Here is a 26408-nt window from a genome sequence, read left to right as displayed (position 1 = left end):
CAGGCCCTGCGGCACACGTGTCACATGAAACACCTAATTTAACACCTGCCAAAAATGAAAGGTTGTTTTGTTGTTGTTGTTTTCCAGACTCCCTTATTTTTTAGTATGCACAAACGGAATGCATAACGGGGGAGCCCAGGGCAAAGGGGACAACGTGAAAACATGTAAGGAACACCTGTGAAATGGCAGGCACTGAGCTAGTTGCTTTCTCTGTACCATTTCTAGTCCTGCCCAGAACTCGAGAAGTGGGCGTCATCATTCTCACTTCACACACAAGGACACCGAGGGTCACAGAGAAAGACCACATGACGACACTCCAACATGTGGGACTCGATCCCAAACCTTGGTGGCTTTCTGTGGTCATGCACTGCATCTCTGGACCGCCAGGCCCACAGGGGGTACCAAGGGCTGCGCAGCGCAGGCCTAGAAATAGCCCGGTTGTGAGGCAGAAGCACCCGTGTCTAAGCCAAGCCACAGATGTCTGATTCCTCTACCGCTATCCCTCTACTCGTTTGCACGCTCACCATGCAGGCCTCTGATGTTGATTTGTTTCCCTTGGGGCTTGCCTGCAGGAAGAGAGAGCCAGGCCCACACAAACGCCTGGGCTCTTCCTAACAGGTGAAGTCTGTCTCCCTGCGAGTTAGTCATTTATTCTGGCTCTAGACACCGGTCCCCTGGGCTCTGTGAGCCTGGGTCGGCATCCGAGAGTCTGATCAACCCTGGGGTACCCTGGAGACAGAGGTTCTGAGTCTGCAGACCTGAGGCCAAACACCCGCAGAGGCAGTAGGATTCTAGGGTCCCTGGCAGCTTCCTTGGACACCCACTCCTACGACACACCTTCATCTTCAGACGTCCACTCATAATGGCCAGGGTTCTCAAGCCATCCTTCTGTATTCACTTTCCAACTGCTATAATGAATGTGTGGATTTACTTAGGCTGCACAGTATGGTCGTTTTGTGTATTCTTAAATTTGAAACACACACACGTGCGCGCGCGCGCACACACACACACACACACACACACACACACACACACTAGGTCCCAGGCACTGTGCCATGTGATGGCCATCCAGGGTGAAAAGGACAGTACCCCTGCCTCCTAAAGTTATCCAAGTTACACAGAAAACTGCACGAGACAGATAATTACAGGGCCATTTACTAGGAAAAGTCAGCTTTAAAGGGAGAGTGGCGACCTTTTCGGGAGAAAAGACAGAATGAGGGAAAGAACACTGCAGCCAGAGAGGAAACGAGCCAAACTCTTGGGCGATCGAGACCTGCAGGCTCTGTGGGCCTGGACAGGACTGAGAAATCCGAGTGAAGCTCAGAGCTCCCCTTGCTGGCTCCGCGAGCTCCACACTTCTGTGGAAGGTGGACAGGCAGGCACTTCCGGTTCTTTCCAGCTCAAAGCCATGGGGACTCGTGACTCTCTGGCCTAGACCTAGGATCACAGAGCTGTGCGTGCCTTAAATTACTCCATCCAATTCCAGGCTCCATGCGTCTCCCCAGAGTGGGGGGTGGTTTGCCCAAGTTGATGAGCTGGTCAGTGACAGAGCCCAGAGTCTGGCCTCCTGAGCAGGACATATTCCTTTGTATTTGCTCGGTGCAAAAGTCATTGCGGTTTAAACAGTTAAAAATAATTGCAAAAACCGCAATGACTTGTGCACCAACCTAATAATTCTATCTCATTAGAAGGGCTCTGGTTGGCTGTGGTGCTGTGGTTTCAGGGTGACAGCACTTCAGTGTGTTCTCTCTGTGAATGTTGACCGCTTACTGCCTTGGTTCTCCAAAGCACTGCACACTTGTCAAGACAGATGACAACACTCATCTTCGTCTACTCAGTATTCAGTGTAACCCTGAGACCACAAGAGGAACCCAAACATGTCTGATGAATGCATGCGTGAATGAATGAATGAATGAATGAATGAATGAATGAAAGACCAAAATAGTGCTTTTGTCAAACTGAGAATAAGGCAGAGTTATCTTAGAAACTGTCTGGAAGGTGAAAATCTTGTTATACCCTGGATCGTGTCAAGTGGAAAGAACTCCCAAGGTGCCAAAGCATAATATTTTGCAGTTGCGGCTGAAATGTTTATATGACTCCCATTCTGACCTTCAGCCTTCTCCATTTTGTATTAGTCCTCACGCTGCTTGAGTCCTGTGCATTCCACTTCCTCCTGCTTTCATGTAATGAGCTTCTCTCTGAGGCTGGCCAGAAGATACGGTCGTGTAAACACAGCGTGACACATTAATCACGCCCCCTTCCTTTACCTGGAGTCCCTTCTCTCTATAAAACCATATTGATCTGCTTCTCCTCGGAACCCATAAGACACGCATTGTCTTCACCTATAATTGGCTGTTCTGTTTCAGTTACATCGCTTGGTAATCAACTGGGATGTTTACTCCATCATAATAAACAGAGCCTGCGGAAGCTTATTGCAGCAATTGGGTTTCTAGCAGAGTTCAGAAGTTATTAAGGGCTAGTGACTGTCAAAGTTGAGTCTGAAAATTATATGGACCTCATTGGTTTCTGTCTCCTGTAAAATCTCTTTTAATTCTTCTTGCCTACTTTTTTGTCCTTTAATATCGATTTTAAATAGTTCTTTGTATAGTTTGTAAACTTTATTGCAAATATCTTCTCCTGGTCTATGACTTACATTTCATTTTATCTGTAGTTCCTTTTCAGGAACTACAGTGTTTTTTTTTTTTAATCATAATACAGTCCAATTTATATTACCTATCTTGATTGCTTGTTTGGGGGGCATATTGTTTTGAAAAAGTTCCCTGACCCCAAAGGTCACAAGTATTATTCTATAAAGTATTAAAAAAATTTAAGTTTGGTTTTCACATATAAACCTTAAGTCATATGGGATTTATTTATGTGTATAGTATGAGATAAGAGTTTACTTTTATTTTTCCACACAGTTAAGTAGTTTTCTTGGTGCATTGGTTGAAATTTTTTTCTCATTGATCTGTGCCTATTTTTTTTTGTTTTCTGTTCCACTCATCTATATGCATATTCCTGCACAAATACCATAGATATTCCAATACTTAAAAAAATAGCTCTTACTCCACTGATTTAACTTTTCTTCAATACTTTACAATACTTCAGCAATTTATTTTATGACAAAATGTATTCATTTGTTATATTTATTGCTGGTATTTTACCTTCCTCCTTTCTCATAGTTTATTACTGTGGCAGGGAAGTGCAACTGACCTTTATATAATGATTTTAAATCCATCAATACTGTTTAGCTCTCATAATCATGCAAATGACTCATGTATAAATGATTCTGTGTGTTTAGAGAAAATCACATTATCAACAGATAATGACAATTTTGTTTTTGACTTTCCAGTCCATGAATGTTTTTCTTGTCGTATTTCTCTGGCTAGAATAGTCAACATAATGTTGAAGAGAAGTATGAGTGGGTATTCTTGTCTCTTTCTGAGACCAGAGGAAATTATTGAACCTTTCCCTACTTAATAAAAACACTCTTTAATATTTTTTCTTATACTGACTTTGTCTGGTTTTGGAGTCAAAATTCCCATTTGTTATTAGCCATTCTTGACCAAATGAGTAGGAAAATATTCCTTTACCTTCTATTTTTCTGTGAAAGTTCATCTGTGATTAGAATTATTTGTTCCTAGGCATGTTAAGCTACTGTTGGACAAACCAAGAATAAAAAGAATTTATGAAACACCTCATTGGTTAGAAATTCTGTTCTCTCATTCTTCACAATTGGATGGAGCTAAGAACGGATTTAGTTTCATGCTTTATAAACTTGTTGCAATAACTTTATTGAGAAGTCTGGGGGCGAGAAATCGAAACTCTCAATGTTCCCATTATATATATGCATGTATTTTAAAATTATATGTAAGGCCGACAGAGCTTTTTCTTATAATTATTTCCATAACTCCTTGCACTATGGGTTCTGTTCTTTATAGATGCGTAATTTAAAATCCAATTATCACTCACACATCAAAATAACACATTTGATATTTATATTTATCCAGATCTGCCATTTAACACCTCCATATCATGCTCTGCTTCCCTCCCATGATCACGTTCTAAAATATACTCTACAGTCCAACCTTTTTTTCTTTTTTATTATGAGTATGACATTCACATTGGGAAATAAGTATGTTCAATAGAATGGCAGTTATCTGTACCACGTAGCTTCATCTACACCTAGAATACAGAAGGTGATTAACGCGTACCCTTACTGCTGTTATTATTCTCCTACCAGCATTTACAATATTCACCACGACTGTTGTTGCTTAACTCTTCTTTATTCATTGGTACCAAAGAAAGTTTAAACAGAACAAGGTAAAAAGAGAAAAAGAAAAATCCTTCTCCAGAATAGTCTCCACTAGCTAATGAGGTACTTTTCCAAAAGACTTCATGTCAGGACATCCTCTCACGTGAAGTGCAACATGCTGGGTGGGAGGTGGGGACACAGCCCCTGTCTTCTAAGCGTTTACCACCTTGTTTCTTCACTCTTGCCTTTTGAGCATGCTGGTTTAGTTCTACAGTACTAATCCTTACCAGGAGTGCTGTACATTCTTAAAAATAAGAACCGTAATCATTTTCTTTTCCCTGTGATGGTTTGGAGACTGTCCCAATACCATTTGGAGTAGTTAAATTTCAGATCAAATCTAGGTCCTTAGGTCCTGGGACTCAGTATTTAAGCTCACCTACATCTTTATGTCATTTGAGGGTTTAGGAAACCATGAGACAGAACCACAGAGCACGCTTGGTTCCATGCACTATCTGCACTGCTTTTCAAAGATTAGTACTTGACTAGTGATGATAAAAATAATCTCTTGTTTAGCTCTTAAATCTCCAATACACTTTCATAGCTATTCTTCTGTTTCATTTTTCCTAAAGATGAAAATTTGTCCAGTCATCAGATTCCAACAAAGATATGTGGTCTTGGAATCCAGTGATGTTCACCTTTCAATTACGACTTGACTAGTTACAAAAAGAGCTGAATGACAGCAAAGATGAAACTTACAAATAGACATACATTAAATCACTGTAGATATCTATGTTTCATACCCCTAAAGCTCTGTCATGTAAAATCCTGTCTAGAAGGAAAATATATATAAAGTGACAGTACCTTGATAAAAAATAAAAAATAAAAGCCTTAACATACATTGTTAATTTTTTTTCTAAATGGCCCTTTGACTCTACATGCCTCCTTGAAAAAAATCATTGTCTGTATCTAGTTACAAGATAATCTTTTCTAGCATCTTCCTTCAGATAGGCCTGATCGCTAACATCCAGAGAGATATGACAGAACTGCACCTGTGCCTGATGCGTTTTCAGAGAGTCCACACCTTTCAGGACCATTCTCAGGTGGAGGCTTCTAGACCCAACCCAGATCGGGAGACAGAGACCTGAGATTTACCCCTTGGTCTGTGCTTTCCAGTCTCTTTCATCTGCAGTAAGTGGTGGACGTTCTCCGATCTCTGTGTCTCTATTTGTAAAATGAAGATAGGGGTGTCTCATTTTTCTTCACAACTTTGAGATAGCAGAGTATCACACTCAGAAGTCCCCTGGCTTTACTTCTGGGGATTCCAAAAGAATGAAATTGCCAAAAGCCTGGCACATAGAAGCAGGAGGTAAGTGTATGTGTGAGATGCAATGTTTATGTATTCTATATACATATGTATATTCAGACATAAACATATTCTTCAAAATTAATTTTTCAATATGTTCTATAAAACGTGTTTCATTTCTCCTGTTTCATCTTTAATGCTGTCAGGAGCTTGGTTCCTTCACGATTGATAAATCACCCACATTAATCTGCCTGCCACCCCCTTCCTCAGCCACAATAAGATCTGAATGTGTGCCTCTACACATGGCGTCCCAAATTATAACCTCCCAAGTCCCAGGATTGTTTTCAAAGGGCTAAAAATTGCCAGGCTCAGAAAAACAAAACAAAACAAAAATGGCAACCTTCTTTGCCTTGCCAGTCTGTCAGAGCTGGAAAAACAAACTTTATCCCAGAAAGACAAACACACATAGCAAACACAGAGAAGGAGCTGCTTACCCAGCCCTGACAATCTCTGGTCCAAGGAACAATAGAAGACAGGACAGCCGGATGGTGGGGGAAGGACAGCTGCTGGACCAGAAGAGAAGAGCATGAGACCAACAGGGGAGACAAGTGGAGCTGACAGTTTCCACACACTGTCCCACTGTCCTCTTCCAATCGCCCAGACATCCTGCCGCCAAAGCTCATACACTTGAAGCACGTCTGAATTCAGCTCTGTGCACCCCTCCTCTTATTATTGCCACCTGGAAGCCATCAGTGACCCTGGATTAATGGTCACCATTAATGGACTAACTTCCCTGGCCTCACTCCCTCTGGGATACAACGTCAAGTATATAAGGACGGATCCAAACAGACACTGAAATCCCAATTGTGCAAGTCACTGTTGGGATGAATTAAAGCCATGCAAGCCTTCATTTTACAACCTCTAATGAGACACCAAATAAAAAGGCGACTTTGGCGGGTTTCTATAATAACAGTTTATATTAATATTCTACAGGAATCCTTTCTTCCAAGGAATCTAAAGTAGTTGTGAGGAGATTGGCTTCTGCCCCAGCTCTGGTTCCCGCAGGAATAAATGGCACTGCTTGGCAGCCGCAGTGCCACCCTCAGCAACATCTCTGGCGATGTGAACACTAAACCGCACACGTTCTGAGTAACAGTCTCTGTTCACACAGTGTAGCAGTTGTTGGTTGGTCCCAAGAGGACCAGGGCAGGTGTACCACTAGTTGAGCGGTTAGTCAGTTGCCATGCAGATAAGCTCTTTGTGTGGCCAGTGACCTTTGTGGTGTCACAAGGCTCCCACTGACATGTGCTGTACTCGAACTTTTCCCTGCGTTATGTAACTCTCAATACCATCCTCTGAAGTTGGTAATTATTATTACGCCCGTTATTCCCATGAGGAATAAAGACTCAGGGTTCCACCTGTCCAATGGCATAGCCAGTACGTGGAAGAGTCAAACGTGTACCCAGTTCTTCCTGGTTCCAAAGTCTGCGCCTTGTCCCTCTGCGGCTTTGATGCCGACGGATCCCCATGACAGTGAGGCAGAATCCCACTGTCGGCTTCAGGCATGGTGCTCTTTGTACTTCACTGTGCCAAGGGCATGGGCCTCCGATTGTTACTTCCTACCTTCCGAGCTGCCCCCAGGCATTCGGTTCCCCTGCCCCACCCCTGCAAATCCCTGGGTCCAGAAGCACCAAGAGGCCTTATCGGATGGCTCACTCACAGGCCATGTCTCTGGACCCCAAACACCAGGCTACTGGAGGATGCCGTGTCTCTCTAGGTTGCCCTGAGGTGACAGAATACAGGCACCGTTCTCGCTTCGATTCTTGATTGAATTATCTAATTAAGCAAACTTTTATTGAGTCCCTATTGTATGCCAGGACAGAGCGTGGACCAGGTTGACCAACGCCTCCCTTTCCGTAGGCACTAAATTGAAAGGGATGCCAAAACCCATTGACCATGATTCACAATATTTCAATGTAACATTTTAAAAAATCAAAATTCATGCAACAATCATGATGAAAAAAACATCCAAATTTTAAATAAAGACAGAATCAGTGTTCACAACTGCTCCTTTGGCTTCAGACTCCAATTGGCTCAGCAGCCCGGTGCTAGACACGAGGCACCAGAGGTCTGTCTGCCCTTGAGGGGAAGGACTTCTTGGAAATCTGAATGGGGTATATGATGCAAACAGCACCAGGTGCCTCACCTTCAAAGTGGAGAATACAACCTGCACTTCAAAAGAAAAGTGCTAGAAAATTATTGGACTGGACTGAGTGGAACAGCTTGGACTACATTTTATCTTCCTGCTGTTCGGCTGGAAGGGGCGTTGGCACAAGGGCAGTTCCACAGAATGTAGAGGAGTCTCATGCTCTAATAAGGGCAGGTGGGCACGAGTAATGGCAGCTGCTACACACAACGCAGCCCATTAGAGTCACTGCAAACGCACTGTCTCTTCTGTCACCCAAACCCTCAGCGAGGCTGAAGAGTCCTGCCACCTACCCCTGTCAGCTCCCTCTTGGTGTCCACGGTAGCCAGGCCTGGTGTTCAGGAGCAAGGAGCTCTGGGGAGGAGCTAGAGTTCTACCTGTGCCCACAATTACCTGTTTGCACTGTTTCTGTGGCCCCATCTGCTCCCTGCTGGTATCACCCAGGACACCTGTTTCCCGTGTACACAAGCCAGTCTGTCCTGGGTACCAGGCCTCCTGTCGGGTGCTCAGTTAATCACTGGGTCCCTGGAATTGTGGAGTGGAGAAAACAAAGGCCCTTCTAGAAATGACTGACAAAGTTGGATGTGCCATCTTGGCCTCTTAAAGGGTCACACACAGAGCTCCTTTCCTCCTCCCACTCCCAGTGCCACCTGTTGTAAACCCAGGGCCAAGTTTCTGGCAGCAAGCTCAATGACAGGGCCCGCAGAGCCTGCCCGGATCTGAGAGAGCTGTCCGACTCCTGTCATCAGGCCACACACGACACTGTGCCCTGTACGTTTTACAGAGTGTTCCTTCTATCACAGCACTGGACAGGTGGAGCTAGGTCCAGCTCACAGGTAGCTAAGCCTCAGGGGCATGGAGAGCCATTCTGTCCATGTAGAGGGTGTTGCCTACAGCCTGGCAGACCCCTGGGGCACCCTGGTCATCACCAAAGTTAGGATGGCAATGCAAACCCCTCTGTTTCACTCAGCATTTGTTTTCTAAAATGTTCTCATCCTGCTTCTGGCACCACACCCCGCCACTCATCATAGATAAGCCCTTTGCCCAGTACAGTCTGGAACTTCCAAGTCTGTCTCTGGGCTTTCCTTGCCCCATGCTCTGTGCACAGTGCCCCCCCGTGCACTGGGAACACATAAACAGTCCACCTAAATGGGGGCCCTGGCCAAACTTAGGGGACTGCATTCAACTATCGGTTACATAATTGTGATGAAGGTAGAAATGTTAAAGGAGCTCCAACAAAAGCAATAGAAGCTATTTGAATTTAGCATTTATTTTGAGGGCATAATAAAGGTTTCCTATGAATTGTATCTGTCCATTAGCACATTATCACAATATTAGCGTATCACAGGGGTCTGAATCCCCACAGACCCAGTATGGGTGGCGGAGTATCTTTAATTCCTCCCAAGCTCAGCATTTTAATTCCAGATCATGGAAGGAAGGAGAGGTTGGAACCACCTGATTGTATTCAGAATCTCCCTCGCCATGGCTCCCAGGCTGTGTCTAAGTTCTAGAAGCCCATGATTTGTACAGCATCACGTGTGGGGCCGGGAGGCGGGAGCTTGATGCTCCCTGGGACTCCGCAGCCTGCACTGAACAGCCCTCAGGCTTCCGCCCACGGCCAGCACTGAAACAACCATTCCAACCCCGTCAGCGGTGGCCACTCAGGTCCAGCTTTTCTCTGTGGTCAGGAGGCCCTGTGGCGGCCATGGGCATCTTTCCTCTGCACATGTGGGTGATTCGTGTGGGGCTGCCCGCCTACCGCACGGCCGCCCTCTCTGGGGTCGTCCCAGCTCACAGGCACACGCCCAGGCCCTGGGGCCACATACCTGCAGCCTTGCTGCTGCTTTGAGCTCCATCTGGAAAGCAGGCAACAGAGCTTTCTTTTCCCCTCCGAAAATCACTCTACTGCCTTTTTACTGCTCATGTAACTGTCCTCCCTGATGTCCTGCTGTTCAGGGACTCTAGTGAGGGAAGGTAGTGGGACGAGGAGCCCTGGTATTTGGCATGTATTTGCCTAAATTTCTCTGCTACGAATCCTTTTGGTTCCTCTAATGGCCTCATATTTGCAACTGAAGAAGTGGAATAAAACACACACACGCCCTCCCCCATCCACTACGCCTCTGACATCGCACACAGCCCTTACATTTCCACTGCCTCTATTCCTAATGCTGTCCTCCTGTGGTGTTTTCTTATGGCAGCTCGGCAAACCATTACACTAGCTCACTGCTTTGGCTCATAAATAAATGTCTGTTAACTTATGGAATTAGGAAGAAAAGAAACCAAACAGTGCTTTAACTCCTTCATTGCATAAGTGCCTACCACGTGTTGGGCCTGGGCAGGCAGAGATGGCAAGAGGCCTGTGACCAGGTGATTATGACACATCAGTGTGACAGGTAGGGCAGGGGATGAGAACACAGTGGGGTCACATGAAAGAAGGGGGGCTACACGGTCTGGGTTCTATCTGGAAGATTCACAAGGAGGTAAACTTGTGCTGTTTTCTGTCAACTAAGGAGGGATTGTGGATGATACAAGAGCTATGGAATTCTGGGTTGAAACGCTATAAAGCTTTTACTGACTACCGAAAAAAATCTGAATTCCTTAGTATGGCTTAAAAGACTCTCAATGCTTTAGCCCTTGCCTTCGACTGCTCTCATATCTTCTGGATCCTTACACTTGGAAGCCCATCCTGCAGCCCTGTTGGACTGTGTCCAGTTTGTCAGACACCCCAGGATGTCCCATGCAGTGGCCCTTGGGGATAGTTCTTCTACAGCTGAAGTCCTCGTGACCCAGTCTCTAATGAGTAGCTCCTCAGCCCCTTGAGATGCCACTCAAGGGTCTCCTTGTTTAAAGCATCTTTCCAGATATTCCTAAATGGGACAAACTGCTCCCTCTTTGGCACACATGATAGTGTATGCAGACAATTATTTGTTGCCCATATGACACTGTGGTTTTCTGACTTATTTATATATCTGACTCCCCTTACTATATTCTAAGCCTCTTAATAAGAATAGCCACGATTTACTGCTGCTGGTATCCCCAGCACGCTTATTAGGTGCTTAGTACACTTTTGTTGGCTGAATCCATATATAAAGACACCAGGGCTTCACAGAAGAGTGTGCAAAGAAGGCAGCCACTCGCTCAGTGTGGAAGGTATGCTGAGAGTTTGGAGTCAAGAGTCAAGAACTGAAGCTCAGAAAGTAGGCTGTCCTCTTTTGTAGGGTTGCCAAACACAGCAAATACAAATACAGGAGACCCAGCTCAATTTGAATTTCAGATAAATAGCCATAAAATATCTTCTAAGTACGAGGTGCCTCATGCAATATTGGGGACATATTTACATTAAAAAGTCATTTTTTTTGCCTAAAACTCAAATTCAACTTGGTGTCCTCTATTTTATCTGACAAGCCTAATCATCTGTCATGCTAGGACACTTACACAGCTAACTGCATGTAATCCAGATGAAGAGTTTATCATGTGGTTTGGATCATGGCCCTTTCCCATGTGACAAGTTAGGCAAAGCCATCGTTCCTTCCATGTCGGTGTCCTTAATTCTTTAATCAGCACTTGAGTCAGATAAACTACAAACCATGCCAGAGACTGATTCTGCACCATGGAGTCATACAAGCACAAATGCTATACAATGCAGAAAAGAGAGACGAGGGAGGAGGAGAGTTAAAAAAGCAGCCTGTATGCTCGTGGCCTTCATCAGAGATTCACACAGCTTTGGGGATATATTTCCAAAGCTGAAACTTTAAGGGAAATCACGTGGATATCATGCCACCCTCCTCAGAATGTTAAGCCGAGGCCAAATGCATGATTCCCCAGAATCCCCAGAATGTCAGTGGCAACTCCTGACATTCACGTCGGTCTCATGGCGCCTGCCTCCACCAAATGCTAGTGTTGAACATTCCTCAGTGTTTCTAAACTGGAATTTGCTCACTGCTACCAGCCAGATGCAACAGTGAGGACCAGTCTGAAAGTGGGCGGCTTACTATGAACAACTTAGGGTCTATATATATATATATAAAAAAAATCCCAACAAGAGCTAAAAGAAAAAAAGAAAATACTGCCAGAAGAACTAAAAAATCTCTTCACAAGGGAACAGAATAGTTACCTGGTGATTCTGCTAAATGTAAAGGAAACTTCTTTTAGCACCATTTTGCTGTTCACTACAATTTCCTAAAAGTTACCTCACAGAATTGAGTCACTGCCCGCCCTACCATAAGGACTTCATAAGGCCAGTAAAGAGGCCTCAGCATCAGCCGAACCGAAGTGCCCCATGTGGACAGATGCCCCCAGGAAATGCACACAGCTGTCATTTGTTTGGTTCGAACTATGCAGTGGCGTGGTGACAGGACAGTTCCTCCTACTGTCATTGTTTTTGTAAATTCGTTCCCCACATTCATTCCATACGATGGAGCTTCTAGTCTCTGTTGTCCAATATGGCAACCAAGAGATACACACCGTGTTTCCCCGAAAATAAGTCCTAGGCGGACAATCAGCTCTAATGCATCTATTGGAGCAAAAATTAATATGAGACCCGGTTTTATATTATATTTATTATATTGCATTACATAAGACCTGGTGTTATATTATATTATATTATATTATATATTATATTATATACCGGGTCTTAAATTAATTTTTGCCCCAAAAGACACATTAGAGCTGATTGTCTTGCTAGGTCTTATTTCAGGGAAACATAGTAGGGCCACTGAGCACTGGAAATGTGTGGCTAGTTTGAACTGAGAAGAACCAGCTGTACATATAAGACAACAAAACCAACTGTGAAGACATAATTAGAAGAAAATATATGACATCATTGATTTTTACGTTGGCTACGTGTAAAAATAATAACGTTTGGGATAAATTTGGTTAATAAAACATACTATGAAAATTTACTTTACCTGTCTCTTTAAAATCCGCAGCTGCGGAGATGCGGGGGCCCGAGGACACAGAACAGAGATTACAAGAGCCAGGAGGTGGGCTCTTTCTGTGCGTCCTACAGCTGATCTCTCCTGCAGAGACACCAGCTTATCCCATGTTTGAGGCAGGAACCTCATCAGAGATCTCCAGCTGTGCCCTAGGTCAAACAAAAAAGCAAAAGCCATACCTGGGCCCCTTCCCCCACTCTCCCACAGCAATCCTAGCCCTGCCCTTCCAGAGTCTCTAGCTGGTCCCTGTACTGAGGAGTATGTCAGATGACAGAGAAGTCGTAGTGCTCAGGACCTGGAAAAAGCTGCTTTGCAACTGTGACTGTCATGCGGGAGACCCTGCTCGCTGCGCCATGTGTCGTGCAGGGCAGCCTGCAGGGTCTCTGCTCCCGCTCCCCACATAAGAACGTAGGATATGGCTAGGCCAAACAGGAACACCCACGGAGCCATAGGTAGGGAAGTCATACCACTATACTGTCACTGGCAGCTGGGTTGGAGACACAGGAACCAGGAGCAACACAATTCTCAACCCTCACTGTGCCGCTTGCAGGCTCAGCCACCATCTTCTTGCTAGCCCCCATTTTCTGCTAGCCTAGCCACGGCAGTTATATTAGTGCCCAATAGTTCACTGGTTACAGCTGACGGCCAACTAGCCACAGCTGATGGCCATTTGATCACAGTTGATGGCCATTTACTACCTGAGCCAGCACCTTTCTATGTGAGGCTGAGAGCCTGGAAACTGCTTTTTGGGGCTCTGTCCCCACAGTGACCTAGGGAAGAGGCTGGGAAGAAGAGTGTGACATTGCTGGGCTGGGAGATGGCAGACACCTCGCTTCCCAGCACCCCCCCCCCCCCCCCCCCCCCCCCCCCCCCCCCCCCCCCCCCGTTTCTGGGCTGCTGCTGCAGCAAGACAATTACAGCTGCAGAGACACATGCAGGGGTGAACAGCAGGGGGCAGAGGCAGCTCTGGGCTTTCAGTGGCTCAGAAATCTCAAGCCCTCCACACCCCCTGACGCAAGAAGTGCCCTAAGACTCAGGAGATCTGTGCACAGAGAAGAAGCCCACCTCCCAGTGGCTGGCTGTGGTGCTCTCAGTGCGCGTATGTGCAGGCCAGAGCAGAAAGTGCACTGACTTTGTAGAAACTACCAACTACACCTCATAGCCCCAGTCATCTAGAACTGCAGTGCCAGGGTTACTCTGAGTGCCAGATGGCCAGATCTGCCTGCACAAGACGTAGAGGACTCTTTGTACAACAGAGGACAACCCAGAGATGGTTTGATGGGCTTAAGGCAAAAAGTTTTTTTTTTGTATGACTATCATTTCTAGTATATATGTACATATATATACATTTTCCCCTCTTTCTCTCTTCTTTTTTCTCTTCCCTGTCCTACTTTTCCTCCCTCTTTCCATTTTTCTGTATTGATTTGTGTGTGTGTGTGTATGTATTTTTGATATTTTTGCCTGTGTTGAGTGTGGGTTGTCAATTCTTTTTACATGTGAGTGTATTTGTTTTTTTCTTTGTTGCTGTTGTTGTTGTGCTTGTTGATTTGTTTTGTTCTGAAATTGCCCTACACCAGGGCCCTACAACATATCCAGAGACCAAACTCCAGACCAAACCAGAGTATTACCGGGTTTGACCTACAAGTGACACACCCAGAGGGAATTCTCTACAGGCACAAGAGCCCATAGGGGCTAAATCTCATCTGGGCGGTCAACCCTCACACAGCGGCTCATCCATGGAGGGCAGAACCAATTCTCACAACTAGACAGCCTAGAAGTCAATCCCACCTACTGACAAGCCAAAAGCAATTAAAGCTTAACTTTAACAGGAGAACAAACACAACACAAGGGTCACCTTTGGAGCACATGCATAGGAGAATAGGGAAGTGGTACAAGTCAAATATAAAGGACACATACTACATAAGACCACCCAGCAAAGACTGAGAACCCTAGGGGATCTACCTAATACATCGAAGCAAACACAGAGAGTCAGCCAGAATGGGGAAACAAAGAAAAATGTCCCAAATAAAAGAACAGAAGAAACCTCCAGAACTGGAACCAAATGAAATAGAGGTAATCAACCTATCAGAGACAGAGTTCAGACCATTGATGATAAGAATGTTTAAGGAGTTTAGTGACGACATAAGGAAGAATAGAGAAATCGTAATGAACAACCAGTTAGAACTAAAGAATACAATTACTGATATAAAGAACACAGAACACACTTGAAGGAATTGCCAGCAGGTTAAATGAGGCAGAGGATCGAATCAACGATTTAGAAGACAAGTTAGCAATCAAAAGACATAGGGTGGCTGAGTGGATAAGAAAAGAAGACCCTTGCATATGCTGTATACAGGAGACCTCAGATCAAAAGACACACACAGGCTGAAATTGAAGGGATGGAGTTAAGATATTTCATGCAAATGCAAATGAGGGAAAAAAACTAGAGCAGCAATACTTACATCTGACAAAATAGACTTTAAAATGAAGAATATATTAAAAGACAAAGATAGGCACTACATAATAATGAAGGGATCGATCCAACAAGAGGACATAACCCTAGTAAACATCTATGCACCCAACATACCAGCACCTAAATATATAAAACAGATATTGACTGACATAAAGACAGAGATCAAAAGACAGAGATAACACCATCATAGTAAGAGACTTCAACACACCTCTGACAACAAGGGACAGGTCCTCCAGATGGAAAATAAATATGGAAACAGCAGCCTTAAATGACACATTGGACCAGTTCGATTTAATTGACATTTTCAGAGCATTTTTACCCCAAAGCTGCAGAATAAACATTCTTCTTAAGCGCACATGGAACATTTTCCACGATAGACCAATGTTAGGCCACAAAACAAGTTTCAAAAAAATTTAAGAAAATTTAAATCATACCAAGTGTCTTCTCTGACCACAGTGCTATGAAATTAGAAATCAACTCCAGGAAAAAAAACGGAAAACACACAAATACATGGAGGCTGAATAACATGCTAGTAAATAATGAATGGGTCAACAATGAGACCAAGGAAGAACTCAAAAGATATCTTGAGACAAACGAAAACGAAAACACAATGACCCAAAATCTATGGGATGCAGTAAAAGCAGTTGTAAGAGGGAAATTCATAACAATGCAGGCCTACCTAAAGAAACAAGAAAAATCACAAATCAACAGTTTATCCTTACACTTAAGGGATCTGGAGAAAGAACAGCAAAGTAAGGCCAAAGGAAGTACAAAGAAGGAGATAATAAAGATCAGAGTGGAAGTAAATGAAATAGAGACCAAAAAAAACAATACAAAAGATCAATGAATCCAAGAGCTGGTTTTTCGAGAAGATAAACAAAATTGACAAACCTTTAGCCAGACTCATCAAAACAAAGAGAGAGAGGACCCATATTAATAAAATCAGAAATGAAAGAGGAGAAGAGACAACAGACACTACAGAAATACAAAATATTTTAAGAAATTACTATGAGCAACTATATGCCAACAAATTAGACAATATGGAAGAAATGGACAATTTTCTAGAAGCATACAACCTTCTAAGGCTAACTCAAGAAGAAACGGAAAACCTGAATAGACTGATTACTACCAGGGAAATTGAATCAGTAATCAACAAAGTTCCCAACAAACAAAAGCCCTGGACCAGATGGCTTTACAGGTGAATTTTATAAAACATTCAAAAAAGAATTATTAACTATTCTCCTCAAATGATTCCAAACAATCCAGAAGGGGGGATGGCTCCCAAACCCTTTTTACAAGGCCATTATCACCCTGATCCCAAACACAGACAAAGATATTACAAAAAAAGAAAACTACAGGCCAATATCCCTAATGAACATAGATGCAAAAATCCTCAACAAAATATTAGCAAACAGAATTCAGCAATACATTAAAAAGATCATACACCATAATCAAGTGGGATTCATTCCTGGTATGTAAAGTTGGTTCAACATCCACAAAATCAATTAATGTGACACATCACATTGACAAAATGAAAAATGGAAATCATATGATCATATCAATAGATGAAGAAAAAGCATTTGACAAAACCCAGCAGCCACTTATGATAAAAACTCTTAAACGGACCATATCTCAACATAATAAAAACCATATATGATAAACCTAGAGCTACCATCATACTTATAGGGAAAAGCTAAAATCATTCCCCTTAGGATCAGGAACAAGGCAAGGTTGCCCACTTTCTCCACTTCCATTCAACGTAGTTCTGGAAGTTCTAGCCACAGCAATCAGACCAGAAAAAGAAATCAAAGGCATCCAAATTGGTAAGGAGGAAGTAAAATAGTCATTATATACAGATGACATGATACTATATATAGAGAACCCCAAAGGGTCCACCAAAAGCTATTAGAACTGCTACATGAATTTAGTAAACTAGCAGGATACAAAATTAATATTCAGAAATCAGTTGCATTTGTATATACCAATAATAAAATACCAGAAGGAGAAATTAAGAAAACAGTCCCGTTTACAATTGCTTCAAATACTATACAATGCCTAGGAATAAATTTAACCAAAGAAGTAAAGACCTGTGCTCAGAAAATTATAAGACACTGAAGAGAGAAATTAGAGAAGATACAAATACATGGAAACACATACCATGCTCATGGATAGGAAGAATTAATATCGTTAAAATGTCCATATCGCCTAAGACAATATACAGATTCAATACAATTCCTGTCAAACTTCCAAGAATATTTTTCACAGAAATAGAACATATAATCCTAAAATTTATATGAAACCATAAAAGACCCCGGATAGCCTCAGCAATCTTGAGACATAAGAATCAAGTGGGAGGTATCATGATACCTGACATCAAATTATACTACAAAGCTATAGTAATCAAAACAGCATGACACTGGCATAAAAACAAACACATAGATCAATGAAACAGAATAGACAGCCCAGAAATAAATCAATGCCTATGTGGTCATTTAATGGAAGCAAGAATTTGTGTTGGGGTAAAGACAGTCTGTTCAATAAATGGTGCTGGGAAAGCTGGACAGGCACATGCAAAACAATGAAGCTGGACCACCTCCTTACACCATATACAAGAATAAATTCAAAATGGATTAAAGACTTAAATGTAAGATCTGAAACCATAAAACTCCTAGAAGAAAATATAGGAAGAAAATTTAGAGACATTACCCGGAGTAATATTTTTACTGCTATATCCCCTAGGGCAAGGGAAACTAATAGAAAAAATAAACATACATGATTACGTCAAACTAAATGTTTTTTCCCAGAAAAGGAAACGAACAATAAAACAGAAAAGGATCCTACTGAATGGGAGAAGATATTTGTCAATGACATATCTGATAAGGGGTTAATATCCAAAACTTATTTTAAAAACTCATTCAACTCAACTCCAAAAAACAAACAACCCAATTAAAAAATGGGCAAAGGACATGAAGAGACATTTTTCTAAAGAGGACATACAGAGGGCAGATGGACATATGAAAAAATGCTCAACCTCAACAATCATTAAAGAGATGCAAATAAAAACCACTATGAGATACCACCTCACTCCAGTCAGAATGGCTATCATCGATAAATCAACAAACAACAAGTGCTGGCGAGGATGTGAAGAAAAGGGATCCCTCGTGAACTGCTGGTGGGATTGCAGATTGGTGCAGCCACTATGGAAAACAGTATGGAGGTATCTGAAAAATTTGAAATGGAACTACCTTTTGACCCAGCAATTCCACTCTTGGGTATCTATCCAGAGAATTCCAAAATGCTAATTCGAAAAAAATCTATGCACCCCTATGTTTATTGCACCACTATTCACAATAGCCAAGACATGGAAACAACCAAAATGCCCATCGGTAGATGACTGGATTAAGAAACTGTGGTACATTTTTACAGTGGAGCATTATGCAGTCATAAAGAATCTTACCATTTGTAATGATATGGATGGACCTAGAGAACATTATGCTAAGTGAAATAAGTCAGACAGAGAAAGACAAATACTATATGATCTCACTTATATGTGGAATCTAAAGAATAGAATAAATGAATGAACTAATCAGAAACAGTCTCAGAGACATAGAGGAAAAACTGAGGGTTGCTAGATGGGAGGGCGGGGTGGGGATAAGAGGGGAAGGTGAGGGGATTAGAAAGCACAATTAGTAAACACAAGATTGCCACAGGGATATGAAAGTCAATTTGGGGAATATAATCAACAATGTTGTAAAGATTTTATAGGGTATCTGATGGACACTTGTCTTATTAGGGAGACCACCTCAGGGATGATGTAGACGCCTGATCACTGCGCTGTATACCTGAAACTGAAGCTGAATAATAATGAACGTCAACTATAATTTTATATATATATATACACACATATATATATATATACATATATATATATATGCATATATATATATTCACAAGAAGTGGAGTACAGCATAAGGAATAGAGACAGTAGAAATGTAATGGCTGTAGGTGATGTCAGAGGGATAGTAGATTGGGGGTGGGAGGTTATCACTTTGTGAGGGGTATAAATGATAAATGTCTAACGATTACAGTGTTTTGTACACATGAAACTAATAAAAAATGAAAAAATTTAAAGGATGGAAAAAGATCTATCATGCAAACATTAATTTAAAACAGGAATAGCTATATTAATAGTAGATAGATAAAGTAGACTTTAGAGCAAAGAAAATTACTAGAGACAAAGAGGGACAACACATAATGATAAAAGGATTAATCCATCAAGATAATACAGCAATCTAAATGTATGTGCACCAAACATCAGAGCTTCAAAACATGTAAGCAAAACTGATAGAAATAAAAGAAGAAACAGACAAGTGCACAATTATTGTTGGGAGTTTTAACATATAATTGTCAGCAATTGATAGAACTACTAGGCAGAAAATCAGAAAAGATATAGAAGAATTGAACAAAACCATCAACCAAAAGGAGTTAATGGACCTTTATAGAAAACTCCATCGAAGAACAGAATATATATACTTTTCTAGTGCCTAGGGTAAAGCATATCCTGGGTCATAAAGTAAACCTTAACAGATATTGAAGTCTCCATCAACCTAACACCATTTATTCGCTCCACCCTGGTGACTGATTACCTGAGACCCCACCCAACACAACTTTTGGGTATTCCCAATCCCTTTCCAGTGGCTTTTATGTACAAACAGCCTGTCTTGGCTCATGATGCTGACTTCCCTAAAATCTCTCAGAGATTCACAATACCCAAAGAAGCAGCATCTGGCTTCGCCATGTCCCATACCTCTTACTGAGTAGGTCTAAGCCCAGCACTTGTGGCATCCACCTCAGTTTGTGGCTTGGCTTCTCAAGGCATCTCCAAGCCCAGTGCAGGTGCCAGCCATCAGTGGATTACTCTGTGCTTCATGTCAGGTGGCCCCAGGCACTGCACAGCCTGTGGCTGAACTTGGCCTGCAGTGGGTCCCCACCCAGGAAGCCTGGGGCTTGCATGCCCAGTGACCAGCTTCAGACTGAGCCAGAGCATCACCTGGCCACCTCCAAGGATGACACACCCAAAGGGCAGGCTGGGTAGGCACCAGAGCCCTGCTAAAGCAAATCCTGCTCCATAGGTCAGTCTCTGCACCACAGCTCTTCCACTGTAGTCACAGCCAGTCCTCACAACCATTCAGCCTACAGGTCCATCCCTCCCACTGATGTGCAAACAGCAAGGAAGTCTCAACTACAACAGGAGGGCACACACAGCCCACACAAGGGACATATCTGGAGTACCCAACTCAGGTGACCAGGGAGACTTCACCACTAGGCAGTCACCCTATCTTTTGATTGAAGCATTTAATCCATTTACATTTAAGCTTACATATAAGCTTAGTGCCAGGCTTAGCCTGCTCAGCCAGAGGTATGGGACAAACCAAAGCCAGATGCTGCTTGTTTGGGTTTGTGAACCTTTGAGAGATTTTAGGAAAGTCCAGAGCATGAGCCAAGACAGATGGTTTGTATGGAAAAGCCACTGGAAGTGTCTTGAGAGTGCCTGCAATTTGGGTGGGGTGGAATCTCAGGGACTCTCCAGGGTGGGGAGAACTAAGGGTGTTAGCTAGGTTGATGGAGATGCAGATAGGGTGGCTGCCTGTGTATGCATGCTGGGATGGCGGAGGGCTCAGCAAAGAAATAATGGCTTCCTCTAGTTTCTCTGTCCAAGAGAAAGCTACCTCTTCAACCCTCACACTGAAGCCAGACAACTCAGTTCCTCCCCGTATATCCCTGGTGTCTTTTCAGCTGCTGCCCCAGCACTGGAACTCAGAGCACGTGAGTCCATCAGCTAGTAAGTCCATGCATGGGCCCTTTAAGAGGAGCACCTAAGACTGCAGCCACCGTCTCACTCAGCCACAATATCCACTATTTTCACAGTCAGAGTTATGGGGACTTCTTTCACCAGCACTAGAACCCTGGGATAGGGAGCCTGGTGTGGGGCTGGGACCTCTCATTCCTCCAGGGAGGGGGAATCTCTGCACCTGCAATATCCCTTGCAATTTTTAATGGTCACACGCAAATGTGGGACCAGCCCATTCTGTGTCTCTGCCCCTCCTACCAGTCTTGAGGTGGCTTCTTCTGTATGTCCTTAGTTGTAGGGCTTCGGGTCAGTTAGATTTCAGGTGATTCTCATGATGGTTGTTCTGCAATTTAGTTGTAATTTTGATGTGGTCGTGAGAGGAGGTAAGCTCAGCATTTACTTACTCAGCCATCTTGACCAGTAGACTTTAAAGTTGACTTTAAAACAAAGGTTATAACAAGAGACAAAGAAGGACTCAGTAATCTCATTTCTGGGTATTTATCCAAAGAAACCCAAAATGGTACTTTGAGGGGACATGTGCATCCATGTTCATTACAGCATTGTTTATAGCGACCAAGATGTGGAGGCTGTCTGGGTGTCCATTGATAATGGAGTATTGCTCTGCTGTGTAAGGAAATGGGCTCTTGCCACCTGCAGCAGGATATTATGCTGAATGGAGTATGTTAGAAAGAGAAAGACAGATGCAACGTGATTTAGCTTATATGTGGAATTGAAAGAACAAAATCAATAAACAAAAAAACCAGAAACAAACTCATAGACACAGACAACAATTTGTTGCTTGCAAGGTAAGAGGGGAGTTAAGGGTGGGTGAAAAAGTGGAAGCGATTAAGAAGTACAAATTGGTTGTAACAAAGTAGTCATGGGGATGTAGGGTATAGCCTAAGGAATATAGTCAATAATATTGTAATAACTATATATGGTGTCATATGGGTACTAGATTTATTGGGGTGATAGATGGGAGGGATTGGGGGCAGGGTAAAAAAGGTGAAGGGATTAAGAGGTACAAATTGGTAGTTACAAAATAGTCATGGGATGTAAAGTAAATCATACGGAATATAGTCAGTAATATGGTAATAACTATGTATAGTGCTAGGTGGGACTTGACTAGTCAGGGGGATCACTTCTTAAATAACATAAATGTCTAATTACTATGCTATACATCTGAAATTAATATAGAATAATACTGAATATCAAATGTTCTTGAAATGGGGGGAAAGGTGAAGGGGAATAAGAGGTTCAAATTTCCAGGTATAAAACAAATTAGTCATGTAATAACAGCACAGATAATATAATCAATAATATTGTGATAGTGTCATATGGTATCAGATGGTTGCTGAACTTATTATGGTGATCACTTCTTTAGGTATATAAATGCTGAATAACCATGGTGCACACCTGAAGCTAATATAATATTGTATGTTAGCTGTATGTTAATAAAAAACCTTAAGAAAAATCAAATCTTAACACATAAAAAAAAAATTGAAGTCATATAGTATATGTACTCTGACCAGAATGTAATAAAACTAGAAACTAATAACAGAAAGATGACAGGAAAATCTCCAAACTCTTGGAAACAAAACAGTGTACAAGAACTTTAAAATAATCCATGGATAAAAGAATAAATATCAAAGGAAAATTTTAACAATCTACAAATGAATGAAAATGAAAAATACAACATATCAAAATTTGAGAGATGCAGTTAAAGCAGTGCTGAGCGGGAAATTTATAGCACTAAATGTTTACATTAGAAAATAGTAAAGATTAACAATCTAAGTTCCCACCTCAAGAAACTAGAAAAATAAAAATAAACCTAAAGCAAAAAGCAGTTAAAAAATAAAGCTAAGAGCAGAGATCAATGAAATTAAAAAAGAGAGAGAGAGAGAGAAAATTAATGAAACAAAAAGCTATTTCTTTGGATAAAAATCAATAATTTGATGAAATTCTAGCAAGACTGACAAAAAATCGAAATTACAATATTAGGATTAAATGGGGATATCAAAACAGATCATGCAGCTATTAAAAGGATAATAAGGGAATACTACAAACAACTTTACACTACTGGACTTAGAAGAAATGGACCAATATTTTGAAAACCACAAACTACCAAACCTCAGCCAAGGTGAAGTAGATAACCTTAATAATCTTATAACTATTAAAGAATTTGAATTTGTAATTTAAAATCCCTCCAAAAAAAAAAATCTCCCTAATGGTTTCACTGGAGAATTTTACCTAACATTAAAAAAATCAACACAATCTCTTTTAGAATATAAAAGAGGAAGGTTTACTTCCTACCTCATTTAATGAGGCTAGTATTATCCTCATACCAAATACAGACAAAGGCAGCTCAGAAAAAAAAAAATCTACAGATCAATATCTCATGAATTTAGACACTAGAACTCTCAAAATTTTTTTTTAGCAAATCAAATCCAACAATGTATAAAAAGAATAATATACCATGATCAAGTGAAATTTATTCAAGGTATGCAGGACTGGTTCATTATTTGGAAATCAATTAATGTAATCAATCAATGTATTTTAAAAATATATACTTAGGCATAAGTCTAGCAAAATATGAATAGAATCTATCTAATGAAAATTACAAAATTCTGAAGAAATAAATAAAAGAAGCCCTAAACGTGGGAGCTAGGTACCTAGGGTAGGTAGGTGGGTCGGGTTGCGCCGGCTCTGGTCCCGATCTTGCCTCCTTCTCCCATTGCGCAGCGGGGTCCACGATGCCGCAGTACCAGACCTGGGAGGAGTTCAGTCGCGCGGCCGAGAAACTACCTCGCCGACCCTATGAAGGCACGTGTGGTTCTCAAATATAGACATGTTGATGGGAGTTTGTCTATGAAAGTAACAGATGATTTAGTTTGTTTGGTGTATAGAAGAGACCAAGCTCAAGACGTAAAGAAGATTGAGAAATTCCACAGTCAACTAATGCGACTTATGGTAGCCAAGGAATCCCGCAGTGTTGCCATGGAAACAGACTGAAGGGTTTGAAATGAAGACTGTTTGCCATGTTCTTAGAAGTAAATGTCTTTTGACTTTGAGACAGAAAATACTTTATGTAACTAAGTGGGTTATTCAGAAGACCTGAGATCATTTTTCTGGACTTTTTTTTGTTTGTCTTGTTTTTGTTTTCTTCTTCTTTTTTTCTTTTTGTATTTTTTTAAAAAATGTTTATTTTAGAGAGCTAGGAATGTAAATGTTTTCAGTTAGAAAGCCTTTTTTATTTTTGGAAATTGAACAAAAAACGCATCTATCTCAGAAACTTTTCAGATTATTTGATGCAAGGCAAAACATAATTATTTCTTTTGGTAATTTTGTATCAGTAATTGAAATTGAGATGTCAAGAAAAGCATATCATATTCTTCCTTAAATTTAGTATATCCATCTTTTAAAAACATTAAATGTAACCATTTTTGCTGGACTAATAGATTTCTTTTGGAGCATAAAATTTGTGCTGTTGATAACCACCAAATATATAATAAGTAGAATTAACTGTACAGCAGTATACTGATTATGTACAGTGGTGTCTCGATTGTACCCCAAAGTACTTGGGAAAACAGCTATGCTTTACCTTAAACTTTCCAAATTTAAACAATATTTTTGAATATAAAGGATTCATAGTACTATCTTGTTGAGCAGACTTACTTTGAATCTAGTTTTCAGTGCTCAAAACACCGAACAGTTCCTTTAAATGCACGAACAGAATGATCACTGATGGACTGAAAGCACCATATTACAGAAATATTTGCCATATATTTCCAGTTTCTCAGAAGGGCTATGGATTATGTAAACTGTTAAATCTTTGCATACTTCTCACCTCCCTACTCATTTCTCTCTTTGCTTAACCAAGATCACAATTTATATTTTCCATTAAATCAAAAGTATGATATTATTTGATATTTATTTTATATTTGTAACCTGAATGTAATGTTCACATGTTGATTTGTACACTAAAATATTTTTTGTTAGGAATTTGTCGTGTTGAGCAACATTTTAATATGGAAAGTTCCATTAGCCGTTACAAATTTTGACATGTTTCAGAGAGGTCAGTAAATAAAATATTATGTGACTATAAGAAAAAAAAAGAAGCCCTAAATATATGGATGAACATTCTATGTTCATGGATTAGAAGAATCAACATAGTAAAAATGTTAATTTTCCCTAAATTCATCTGTAGGTTTAACAGAATTCCTGTCAAAATCTCATCAAATTTTCTTGTAGACAGAGGCAAGCAATTGGAAAACCAGCCTTGAAGGTTCCCTGAGAGGAGAAACCAGTTCAGTCATTAATTTAACTTAATTACCAAACACTGTGAAAACATTGCTTTTTCACTATATAAACTGCTTTGTAATAGTACACTCCTGAGCCTCATTTCCATGTTTGGTTCCAGTGCTCCAGGTTTGCAAACCTTTTTTTTTGGTATGTGCACAATATATTTTTAACAATTACTACTTCAGTGATTAATTGGTTTTACTTTGGCTATTTCTGAACTTTGGATATTTCATGGTGACCAACATGGAGCCCAAAGAAGACAAACACCTGAAACCCCTGGGCCGGTGAGCAAACCAGGTGCCAGTATCCACAGAGCCTTTTGTACTCACTGCTTTTGCACCGACCTTGGAATTCTTGGGCAGTCTCTCTTGAATCTGAGCAGACTCTTCTTGCTCTGAAATATGAGAAGGTTGCAGACTTCCTGTCCGGACAGGCAGGACCAGAATGCTTCATCCAGAATCTGTGTCCAGACAGGCCACAGGCCCCAGAGCAAAAAGTTTACCAGCAAAAGCAGCAGCCTTCTGCCTTCTACCTCCACAATGAATTTACCAGGAGGAGCTGGGAGATAACAGTGAAGTGACACTGGCGTTGTGGTCACCTTTTTTTCTTTTATGTGACCACAAAGCTTACCCTTGATCATGAGATGGGTGATGAAAATGCCTACAGGTGCCAGATGCTAACATAAATTAGAGAAGCCCATTGGGGATATATATATATATATATATATATATATATATATATATATGTATATGTATATGTATATGTATATATGTATGTATATGTATATATGTATATATATGTATGTGTGTGTGTATATATATATATACACATATATATATATATATCTCAGTGAAAATAAAGAACGAAATTCACACGATCATCTCAATAGATACAGAAAAAGGTTTTGATAAAATTCAACATCCAGTCATGATAAAAAAATTCTCATTAAACTTGGAATAGGTTATTTCCTTAATTTGATGAAAAACCTACAGCTAACACCCTACTTAATGGTAAGAGACGGAAATGCCTTTCTGCTAAGATCAGAAATAGGCAAGGCTGTCTACTTTTGCCACTTGTATTCAAC

General features: G+C 41.3%; 1 pseudogene; it reads left to right on the top strand.

Annotated features, from left to right (window-relative positions):
• Nucleotides 1–23775: 23775 nt before the first annotated feature.
• On the top strand, nucleotides 23776–24113 carry LOC117017849 (signal recognition particle 9 kDa protein-like; annotated as a pseudogene).
• The last annotated feature ends 2295 nt before the right edge of the window (nucleotides 24114–26408 follow it).

The sequence above is a fragment of the Rhinolophus ferrumequinum genome, chromosome 25 (assembly GCF_004115265.2).
Source record: "Rhinolophus ferrumequinum isolate MPI-CBG mRhiFer1 chromosome 25, mRhiFer1_v1.p, whole genome shotgun sequence".
Lineage (NCBI taxonomy): Eukaryota > Metazoa > Chordata > Mammalia > Chiroptera > Rhinolophidae > Rhinolophus > Rhinolophus ferrumequinum.
The sequence above is the reverse complement of the archived record's forward strand: the minus strand, read 5'-3'. Positions and strand labels throughout refer to the sequence as shown.